Raw genomic sequence first — 10,839 nt, forward strand, 5'->3', positions numbered from 1 at the left:
AGAGCCGCACAGAATCAACACGCACTCCAGTCGAGCCTCAAACATTTTTTACTTTTTATTTCAGGTCTTAATTTATATTTGGGTTATCTAATGTGTGGTAAAAAGCAGTATCAGTAATATTTCCTTTGAACTTATAGTATAAAAAAAACATAAACAGAACGAAGACTGTTTAAAGTTGGATTTGGTTGAAGAGTACAATCCAATTAACTTAAATAAACAGCATTTTTTAAGAATTACAAAAAAAAATCAATTACTATCAAAAGTTTTTAGAAAAAAGTATATATTTTCAACTTTCTTATATCTGTTATAATCCCCTTTTATAATTGCTTTGAATTTTTTCCTTTTTTAAAAAAAGTCCCTTTAATTTCTGAACCATCCATGGAGATACAGTGAAATGTAACATTGTTGTCACACCTGATTTAATAAACATTTTTGATCCTTTATAATGGAATTTATTATTTCTTAAATTGAAGAATGTTTGGATGCTCTTTTTTTATTTATTTTTTTATATTGAATTTTTTTATATTTTATTTATTTATTTATTTAAATTTAAATTTTTATTTAATTTTGTTTAATTTAATTTAATTTAATTATATTTATCTTTGGATGGTCTTTGGTGATTGTTTTTTTAAATATATTTCTTCATGGTTAATTTTGCATAGTTTAAATTTTTTTTAAATAATCATTTAGTCAGTTGTTTTTTAGAAAAAGGTGTGGTGATTATTCTTATGGCTTGTTTCTGAAGAAATAAAACAGATTTGCTTTCAGTGTGTTTCCTCACATATGAGGTGATGACCAATAAAAAATAAGAGTTGAGCTTCGTGATTGATTTTGATATCTAGACATTTTCAATATTTCATTTTTTCCCCATTCTGCTGTAGATATCAGTGTTGCTCGTGCAGTCGGGTCCACCTGGTTCTTGGTAATTGCTTCAGCTGTGTCCAGTTAATCCTTTTACTGCTGGATAAAGTCGTCTTCGCTGTAAGTTGGTCTCTGCTTACTCATCAGGATTTTTATTTGTGCTTTTTTTGTCCTCCAAACCTTTCCTTTACCGTGCCAATATATATATATTTTCACCTTTCTTTGTGCTTGTTCTGTCCAACACCTGAGCACACAGATATAAGGTGAGAGTCTTCTGAGTTTTACTGCCACTATGCTTCCTCCAGAATACACTGATTTGAAATATTAAGCAAAACTTTAGTAAAAAGTCTGATCCTTTATTAGTTTGAAGCACATCTTATCTTATGCTGTTCAGAGCTGCACTGGGATGATCCGGTCTGGCACATGGCGTCTTTTATTTTGAAAGAAATTCGTACGAGCTTCCTTCAAATGTAAAAAATAAATCCACATGTTGAGAAAATGCTATTTTCTTTTTATATTTTTATTCATGCAACAAAAGAAGCATAAATCATTTTTCTTATTAAAAAATAAATCATAATGAATACGCAGCAGTATCAAAATAATAATTTTATTTTTTTTTTTTTTTTTTACCTCCAAACTGAATGAAACAGGAGGTAAAACGGTTTAGAGGAAACGATGAAAGAGAAAATTTAAAGGAAAAAAAATGACGAAAAGAAAGCGAAGAGAAAACTACTAGATATTCACTGAATTTAAAGGAGAAGTTACTTAAGAGTATGCATCATCTGAATTGTATGACAGCAATAACAGGATGGTGTGACAAATGAAGGCATTTTGTGCACAAACACACAGATTAAAAGGTTTTTCCATTAAAATGCAAACATTTAAGTATTTACAAATCTACTCATATTCTGATTTTCCAGATATTAAACAAAAGTTTACACTTCAAATGGATTCTCCAGGATTTACATTGTAGCAGATGTTTTTTTCTTAGTGACTGATTCTGCAAGTTGAGAAAAATTTATAATGTTGATTATAGATGTACTTCAACTGTTAAGAAACAGCACACACAAAATTATCCAGGAAATCAATTTGTATAATTTATTTGTCTAATGAAGTAGAAAACAAATATTTGGTAAAAAAAAAAACTGAAGTTCACCTCAACAGTCTAAACTATTTTTAAAGCTTTTCAGCAGGTTTGCACTACTATTTTTGATTGATTGGTTAGTTTATTTAAGGGGTATGCAAACCCTTAATTCAGTTGACCTCTCTAAATGGGCTTTAAAGGTGCTGTCTGTTGCACATTTTTGATACATTAAAATGAATTTGTTTAATTCTTGAAAATATAGTCAAAAGTCGTCTGTGTGTTGCCCCCTACAGGCTAAAAAGAGATATTACAGTTGAATTTTGTGATTGGTCCCACGTCACGATAAGCAGCTCCAGTAATATCAGTCCTGCCTCCGAGCCCCGCCCCTTTGACTGGATTTAAATATGTCAGCTGTGGGTGGAGTCAGCCTCCAACTTCCCTGTTTGGTTTCCCGTTAAAGCATTTTCAGCATTGAAAACACAGGAAAAAAGGACAATACAAATATATGGGTATATCCATTATTTTTAAGATACTAAATTCATGAATTGACTGGTCAGTTCCTCCACTCAGATCTCCTCAATAGCTGCAATTTTTTTTTTAGATTGCTGAGCGATTTTCATTTCCATCCATGTTGGTATTTCAACAGATAGCCACAAAGACTGTATATTTCATACGTTAAGCCTCACTTTCTCTATTCATGCAGAGGTCACATTTAGACATTTCCTTCACTACTGTTTCACAACCTCCCTCTATTCTCCTAAATTGAAGTTCTCCACCATTTGATAAAAATCTACAAAATCCAAACATTAATTTATGTTTGCATGCACATCCACACATTAGCTTCAAACAATCCTCATTGTGTCATAAATGCCACATTGTTAGTTGTTAGCACACTTTGAGGACTTGTTTGCCAGCTGGCACTCGTATCTGGAGTTTAGTGCTGGGACAGTTATATCCGGGCTGTCATCACATGCAAACGTTTCTCCTCTTTGATCTGCAGCGTGTTGGCATTGACCACGACATGTGACTCAGCAGCATCCGCTTTAACCCTCACATGCACAGATTTACCTACTGGTAGTGTTGATTCCATTAGCCAAAGAGGTTACACTGGAGCTGATGTTTTTTTTCATCTGAATTTACAGTTTTGTTAAAGATACATTATATATTGTCAATAACAACAGCATTCTGTTTGACACCCTTAGACTGGAATACAGACCGGGGACGATTTGTTGTTTTGGTGGTTCAATGGAAACTGTTCCAGATTTGTGAACTCTGACAGATTTATATTTTCCTTCAATGATTTGAGATGGAAATTCTACATATTTATCCATCTGTCTGTTGATGTTTTCAGATGCTCTGTTTGTGGATTACCGTATCCTCAGGTTTTATTCTCAATCATCTCAGACATTTCTGCTTCAGTTATTCTGTAGTTTATTGAAGCTCAGGGTTTTCTCTAACTAGAGCCTATTTGTCATATTGTGGAATTTTGGTTTCTATTACCCTGTTTTATTGTGTTTGTTTTTTTTTATACAGATTTGGGCTTTTGTCTCAAACCATATCTTCTGCCTTTGCTCCACCAACAACCACTATTCCTATTTCTCTGTGTTTTCTTATTCTTGACAGTAGTTAATGTTTCGTTTCTGAAACAACACCAAACTGATGATCTATTTCTATCTAAAAGACGGTCTGAAAGTCAACTTTTTTTTTCCTGTGTTTCTCTTGTGTTCAGGCTCACCCACTGTTGCACATGGTAGTTGAATTGTACGTTCGATCACTTGTATAGACTGTATGGACGTCCAGGTAGGAATCCGAACCATATTTGGACATGACCTTAAACTTTCATGTCTGAAATGACTTCAAACACCAAATTATAATGCAGCTCAGTTCTGTGGATTTTTTTTTTTTTTTTTGGATGGATACTACTCTCTGAATTAACAACCACTGGTTAATTTAAAGTCCCACTCAGAAGAAAATTGCATTTTTTGTGTCTTAATACCTTCTTGGGACATATATAAAGACAATTAGGAATATAATTGCATTTCTGAGTATTTATATTTTCAAATTGTTGTGAATCAAAAGCAGATGATAAAAAATTAAGTTTGAAAATGCTGTTTGTGACACAGAAAACATTGCCACAACCTAACTGCTATGTGCTCGTAAAAATGGGAAAGGAAAGGGGGGCGGGGTTGCTCTATGCTAACGGTGCCGCCAACAACGTAGAGGGCAATTTCTAGCAAACTGCTGCCGCTCTACAGAAACTATGTCCAAGAAAACAAGTTTTTTTCTTGTTTTGTTTTTTTTGGCAAAAAAACTGTAAAATCCCAATTAGATCGCCATCAAACATGCTTTTAAAATAGATTAAAATATGATCAGTGTGTGTCTTTTACAAAAATATGTTTTTAAGGGATCATGTGTTAAAAGTTTCTTTTTAAATGATGAAGCTTCTCAATTACTAAAGTTCCTCTAAAGCCCTTATTTTGGTTTACTTTTTTTTTCGTTTGTCATTCCTTAATGATGTCAATCCTCTCCGTCTCTCTGTACAATATCTTAACCCTGTAATTCCCACTTCTTTAATGAATTAACAGAAAATTAACATTTTTTTGGAATTGAGATGTTTTTCAAACCCTTTGATGGAATTCACTAAAATGTTTTAAAATCAATATTTTTTTGAGACATAAATAGTATCAATTATGTTTGGGTTTTTTTTTGCAATATTTACAAAAATATTGTCATAAATGTTCAGGACAAAAGCACCATATTTACCCACTGTCTCAGATATGATACACACATTTTTTTATTATAAAGAAGTAATTATCAGCATATTTTACATTATTCTAATACAGCAATAAGTCATTTTAAAAGTGCATATCAACAGATGAATCTTTCTTACTTTAAGTTTCGACATTTGTCAATCTTTTCCCGCCAAAAGTCCTATTCAGATTTTGTGAAAGCAGCCATTTTGAAATGAGTGGGAAGAAACCTTCTACTGCCCCTAGTGGAATGATGATGAACTACAGGATAGAAAACAGACAGTTACATGGGTTTTTAAATTTGGATCATGCAGAAAAGCATGTATCAAATAGGAAACAAGTGTTACACAGAATTAAGAAAAGCTTGACCCTCATCCATCATAAAACACATTTGTATAGTGATCTGTTCATGTTGTTCATTGGGTCAAATGTCAAGTCCCAGATATTCAACCCTAGGGATAACGCTGACCACTAAACACAAAAAAACTAAGTGATGCGGTCAAGACTACAAGAAAAAGCATTAACTGCAAACGTGGAGGAAACCGAACGTTATTTAGTCTTAATGTAGTTCCAACCTGCAGTCATTTGTGGTCCTTCACTTCTAATAGTATCCCTAAATGAGCTCCCATTTCCTCATCTCATCTGAGCGCAGCGTGACCCACACTTAGACCCTTGTAAATTCTTCCCCATCTGGCTCCTTTTAAGTCCATGTCAGACTGTCCATAATCACTCTGTCAAAGTGGTATCCCATCAGCACCGCTTGTTACGAAGCAGCACTGAGCAAGAGGCTGAGAAATACCAGAGTCGGTGCAGACTGCCAGCCCTCATCATGTAACATGAGGAAATGAGTTTGTGTCAGGACTATTTTGGATTTGCTTTGAAGTCTTATTTTACCCTCTTTGCCTTCGGGGGGAACCGCTCAGAAAACAAAGGGGTGTTGGGTGGTACAGTGTTGGAGGATCCACTCAAACGCTCTAATAAGTCAGAAGGAAGTTCTTTGCCGATCTGGGTGGGTGAAAGCCTCGTTCATGAAGACCTGTAATGCGTGGCGCTGTGTTGGATGGCCGTGTTTGGAATTTCATCTTCTAATGCCAACTGTAAAACCAGCCTCCCTCTCTGCATGCATAAACAAGTCCCTAGGAGAGCCTTCTATTACCCTGCAGCCTTCAGCAGCTCCATGTTATATTCATATTGGGGTTTACATTTTGTACTTATCATTTCAGTTGTAATTTTCTGGGCTTTAAGCCAACAATTCCTCATTCATGCCAGCAACAATTGAAAGCCCACCCCCCCTCAGGACAGTTTCCAGATCTTCCTGATGTGGTTCTTGGATCTAACCAGACAAGCGGGGCATGGAAAAAAAAGGCCCATTACAATCCCACCACTAAAAAAGACATATTTCTAATATTATATTGTACAAATTCATAGATCAATAAACGGCTGTGGGTCTGTCGATCTGAGCCAGGAGCAACAGACTCCTCCGTGAGGAGGGGGAGTAAACTTAAGGCAGCCAAAACAATGATTTTTATCCACTCTGTTAAAACACACAAATATACACACCCACCAGGGAGTTTCCTAAAATTGACTTGCACACTGAGGCAGACGCATTAAAAAATAATAAGCCTTGAAGTGTCTGTTTGTGGACTTGAGTGCAAGTTTTTGGATAAATGATGCGTCGAAATTCCCTTTTTTTAAGGCTAAATGTTAGCAATAAAGTAGCGAAGGACACAACTTGAATTGACACATGCGCGGATGCACTCACGCAGCCATTGGTGAGCACAGTGGATGCTTCATACCCCCTGTAGTGTCCACAGCGATGTTCCAGGAGTAGGGACAGACAGAAGGGCATCCCGCAGTGCTGTTTTGGGCGTCCTTGCCAGCGTCAGACAACTTCACTATCCCTGCCCTAGCGGGGGGCGATAATCACATCAGCATCCCCTGACAAGAGGCATTGAATTCAGCTTCGGTCCCCTTAAGAGTCTGGCATCCAGCACTCTCTTCCGAACATGCTGCTGACGTTGACAATAAGGAGGTTTGTGTTTCTTTTTTGTCCCTCCGTAGCGCATGTACTGTTTTTTTCTCTATTCTTTCCTTTGTTTTCCACCGTATCTGAGATGCATTTCGGAACAATTTAGAATTTCATGTCATCGGAAAAGAAAAACCGAGTTGTCAATTCGAGCGCTATGCTTTCATCACCCAGCATATTCTCTGAAAGATTATTCATATTAGTGCTTAGCTCTACTCAGTTCGTCATGGGCGTAAAAAGTTCTTTTGTTTTGTGTCAAGTTTTACTCTCTTTTAGTAATCATCAGATGTTTGTTCAGTGCATAGAAGAGATAAAAGCTTAATATTTCTTTGGATCCTGCTGGGCGCTGGCCAGAAAACAAGAACACTATCACTTTAAGAAGTCCATCCACTCACAACAACCCCTAACCTTGGCTATCAATGTAACTCCTCTTTTATTCTAGCAATTATTGTAAAACTAATGCATATAATGTGTTGATTTGCATGAAGTTCCAAAATCCAACATAATTGTCTTTCCTTGGAGAACCCGTCTGAAAGATTCCCCAAACAAGAACTAAGCAGGAGTTTCCTTTTTACTTCTGAAATCAACCAAAAAAATGGTGTGAAACCCTCTCTGGACTTATGGAAGCAGCTACCCGGGGTGCCTGGCTTCCTGCAGCTTCGCCCCATTCATCACCTGCTTTCAATGGCGGTCTCTGACTGGAAGGCCAGGTAGGGTGTGGGGTGGTGTGCAGAGGGGGATTAGCATTCAAAGACTCGGGCCCTCCGTTCTGGATCTGCCATTCACTCCTAGCAGGGGAGGAGAGCTCCAGCAGCGGCCAAGGTCATCATCTCCATCTCTGCAGGAGGTAGCTGAGCGGACCATGGGAACGGGGCGTCTGGGCGCAGCCAGTTTGGGGCTAGTAAGCTAGCGGCACAGCGGGTGTTTCATCCCCCAAACATTCATCTGTTTGTGCGGCGGCTGGCAGTTCTGACAACAGGATAATTGCTGTTGCTTTCCTCTCTTCTCTCATCCTTCTCTACGTCTTTTGTTGTTTTTTGCTTTGGTCTAGTCTCCTTCTGTGGGATTGTTCCTTTTCTGTAACAAAAATTAAGTAGAGCTGGCAGAATGATAAGCTCCTACAATAGTCTTTTCAATGAGACGTGAATTGCTTCTAAAATTTTCATGGAATTGACATGAAAACGTTTGGCTCTGAAGTCCCATCGTTTAATAGAAACCTTTGGAAGTTGGTGAGAGCTGAACCTGAAACGAGTTGTTCCTGAACGTCACGTGACGGAGGAACGATCCAGGTCATCAGTTTAAGCTGATTTGACATCCCGTGGTGAGAAACACTGGGCTGAGACGTCCGGATGGGGCAGCTGGCCGTAAACTCTCAAAGTGGCTTAGAACGGCCGACAGACTGTCAGAGATCGCCGACTGGGCAGATAAGCTCACCCCGCTAGGTCCAAGGGCGGGACGACGAATTCACGATGAATAAATCGCCGTCTCTAGCCAGTCGAGAAGACGACGGGAAACATGACCCGCCACCCCACCCCTCCGCAAACACACCCCATGTTGGGATACTGGCAAGTTGTCATGACGACAGGGATGTTCTGCTGATGAAGTCTCACTCAGCGCCGTCCAATCAGATCGTGGAGCTTCGACTGCAGCGTGAACAGGGGAGGACGCACCTATTCCACTTGCACAATGCTGAGAGAGGATAGGCGAAATCCTGTAGCACCAGCGGGAAATTGGCAATCCGGGGGAGGTTGTCAACGGGCCGCCGTGGTTCGACAATGCACAAACAGCGGGGGTCGGAGGAAAAGGAGCTGCCAGGTAGGGGGTCTCCATCTTGTAATACAGCTGGATTTCACATCGGTACAAAGTATTGATGCGTTATTTATTGCTCACGATTGTTAAATATTCCCAAACGAACGATGATTAGAAGAATGCTGCCACTTGATGTTTGCTTTGGGCTTGTTTTCGGCGCGCTGAAGCTAGATGGTAAATTACTCCTGCAGGTGGTTTTCACAAATCAGCTGCGAAAAGCGGCGAGTTTTATGGAAAATCGGGGCAGAATTGACTCATGCTTGACCTGAATGCAATTTGATGGCGTTTAAGTTTTCATTTCTCAGCGGGAAACTGAAGGAGGCTAATGTGGAGGAACTGAGCGAATGAGTCGCCTGGTGTCAGTTTGATTCAGGCCTTTGATGTCCAAACTGCGGGGAGGATTTTTCCTTTCGTTTTGTTGCTGCTTGACCAAAAGGACATGCTGGGCTTGTTTGTTGCGCCGCGAACGATGGGGGCTAAACTCATCGGTTTCAAGATTATATTTGTAGCCGTCCAACCGAAACCCATGTTTTTACTTTATGCGCTCAGATCTGTCCATCATATAGAAGTTGTATTCATCCCTCCCTCTTCTGGTGTTTCTGAGCCCTAACCCTCAGCTTTCTCCTCTCACTCTCCCTCCCTTAACGTCAGTCCCATGGATTCCCTGTGGGGCACCTATTGACAGACTGACCCCCAGTTGTGGTTGTGTTTAACTCTTCAAACTTTAGATTTAAATGAATGTTGTCAGCATGCCGTTCTTAACTCCTAGCTGGAAATCTTTCAAATTTGCACTTGAGCTTAATACATGTTGGATTGGTGACTCCACAGTCAGACTTTTAGCGCATCAGAGTTTTTCAACACATTTCCTTTTAGGAGTGAAAGCAAAGATTTTTGATCCACTACTAAATAGTCTTCAGTTGAATTGTGAAGTGGGGAAACAGGCCTCCTTCGTCACCACTGTGGTCATGGTGACGATTTCATGGTTTTCTCAGTCAAATACAAATTCAAAATAAAGTCAGAAAAGATGGCTTAAAGGTATTTCTGAAATTACTGTAAAGCTGTTTGCGGTGAGTGTGGATCTGCTATTAAGGGAGATCATGTTCAAAGTGGGAATTTAAATTAGTTTAGCAAAGACAGACTGACCTTTCGCCTCTTCTTTAATCACAGAAAATCTGTCTTGAAGGGAAACTTATTTCCCCATGTGTTGAATGTAAGATACTGAAACCATTTGGCTGTTGCAGCCTCTTTATGTCTGATCTTCCAAATGTTAGACCGCACTCAGATGACAATCTGATTATTGGACAATTATGTGGATTGAAATAGTATCACAGGTGCCTAAAGCACAAGAAAATCCGTCTAATTCTACCTGAGATAGAAATAATTAAAAACAGCCTCTGATAGCAACCTTGAGGCTACATTACAAATTTCACCAGATAGATTTCATCCAAGTTTTTTTTTCCCTAATGTTCATGCCTTAAACATAAAATTGGCCAAAAGAAACATAATTTTCAAAATTCAAAGTGTGTTAAGAGTTGAATTTGTGAAAAATAGCCCAACGAGAATTTTTGTTGCAGCGGTATTGCTAGGGTGGGGGTGTGACCGGCTGTAAGCTAGTGGGAGGGCGTGTCAACAGAAAGCCTTCACGATGGCAGGAGGGCGGGATTACTCCGTACCAACAGTCCCGCCCACAACTTTGAGGCAAATTTCTAATTTCATAGCTTCTGTAGAAACTATGTTCTAGAAAAGGACATAAATGTTTTTGTTGTTGTTGGTAAAAACGGCATAATCGTAATTAAAAGACCACTTGGAATGATTTCAAAAAAGGCTAAAAGCTTATGATAAGAAAACAGGAATGCTGTTCACAGTATGTCTATGTTTTTATATCTGTTCTTATTCAATAACTAAGTTAAATAAATAAATTCAAATTCAAGATGTCTTGAATCCATTTCAGGGTCACTGAGGATTTTATATATATCTCAAAACATTTTCACTGAGGCTTCTTATGCTTGTTTTTAATGACCCACTCCAATGATTTTTTTTTTTGTACTTTTTAACATGTTTTACTAGCATTTTTCTCATAATGGAAGACATATATAAAAAATGTTAGATAAAAAACTGTGTTTCTGAGAATTTTTTTATTCAAATCGCTTCAGATCAGGAGAAGAAGAATGTTTGGAAAGGCTCAGTTTTATGACGCGGTCACTGCCAAAGTCTTCCTTCTCTAATTCCACTCTAACACAAATAGATCCATTAATGTCTTTATATTCATCATCTGAACTGCCATCTGATTGAAAACTGTGTAGCAGGAT

General features: G+C 38.4%; 1 protein-coding gene across 3 annotated transcripts in view; it reads left to right on the plus strand.

Annotated features, from left to right (window-relative positions):
• Positions 1-729: 729 nt before the first annotated feature.
• LOC112157132 (axin-2) overlaps positions 730-10,839 on the plus strand; it is a 125,654-nt gene continuing 115,544 nt past the window's right edge. Inside the window, exon 1 of one of the 3 annotated variants that reach the window (XM_036213787.1) lies at positions 730-981. The gene's annotated coding sequence lies outside the window, so the exon portion shown is untranslated. Of the gene's footprint in view, positions 982-6,600; positions 6,728-8,406; positions 8,537-10,839 lie in introns of those variants that run through there. The other 2 variants (XM_036213786.1, XM_036213782.1) reach the window with 2 other exon arrangements.

This window comes from Oryzias melastigma, linkage group LG1 (genome assembly GCF_002922805.2).
Source record: "Oryzias melastigma strain HK-1 linkage group LG1, ASM292280v2, whole genome shotgun sequence".
In the NCBI taxonomy this organism is placed as follows: domain Eukaryota; kingdom Metazoa; phylum Chordata; class Actinopteri; order Beloniformes; family Adrianichthyidae; genus Oryzias; species Oryzias melastigma.